We start from the raw sequence: 260 nt of genomic DNA, 5'->3' as shown, positions 1-260 counted from the left end.
CCTAGGAGAAAATGGAAATTAACGTCTCAGACTAGGAAGTGTTTATCCTAGGAGAAAATAAAAAATAACAATCTCAGACTAGGAAGCGTTTACCCCAGGAGTAAATAAAAAATAACGGTCTCAAACTAGAAAATGTTTATCCTAGGAGAAAATAAAAAATAAAGTCTCAGACTAGGAAGTGTTTATCTAGGAGAGAATAAAATAAAATAAAAACGTCTCAGACTAGGAAGTATTTATCCTAGGAGAAAATAAAATATAAC

This window comes from Solanum tuberosum, unplaced genomic scaffold (assembly GCF_000226075.1).
Source record: "Solanum tuberosum cultivar DM 1-3 516 R44 unplaced genomic scaffold, SolTub_3.0 scf00007, whole genome shotgun sequence".
NCBI lineage: Eukaryota > Viridiplantae > Streptophyta > Magnoliopsida > Solanales > Solanaceae > Solanum > Solanum tuberosum.
This window is presented reverse-complemented; position numbering follows the sequence as displayed.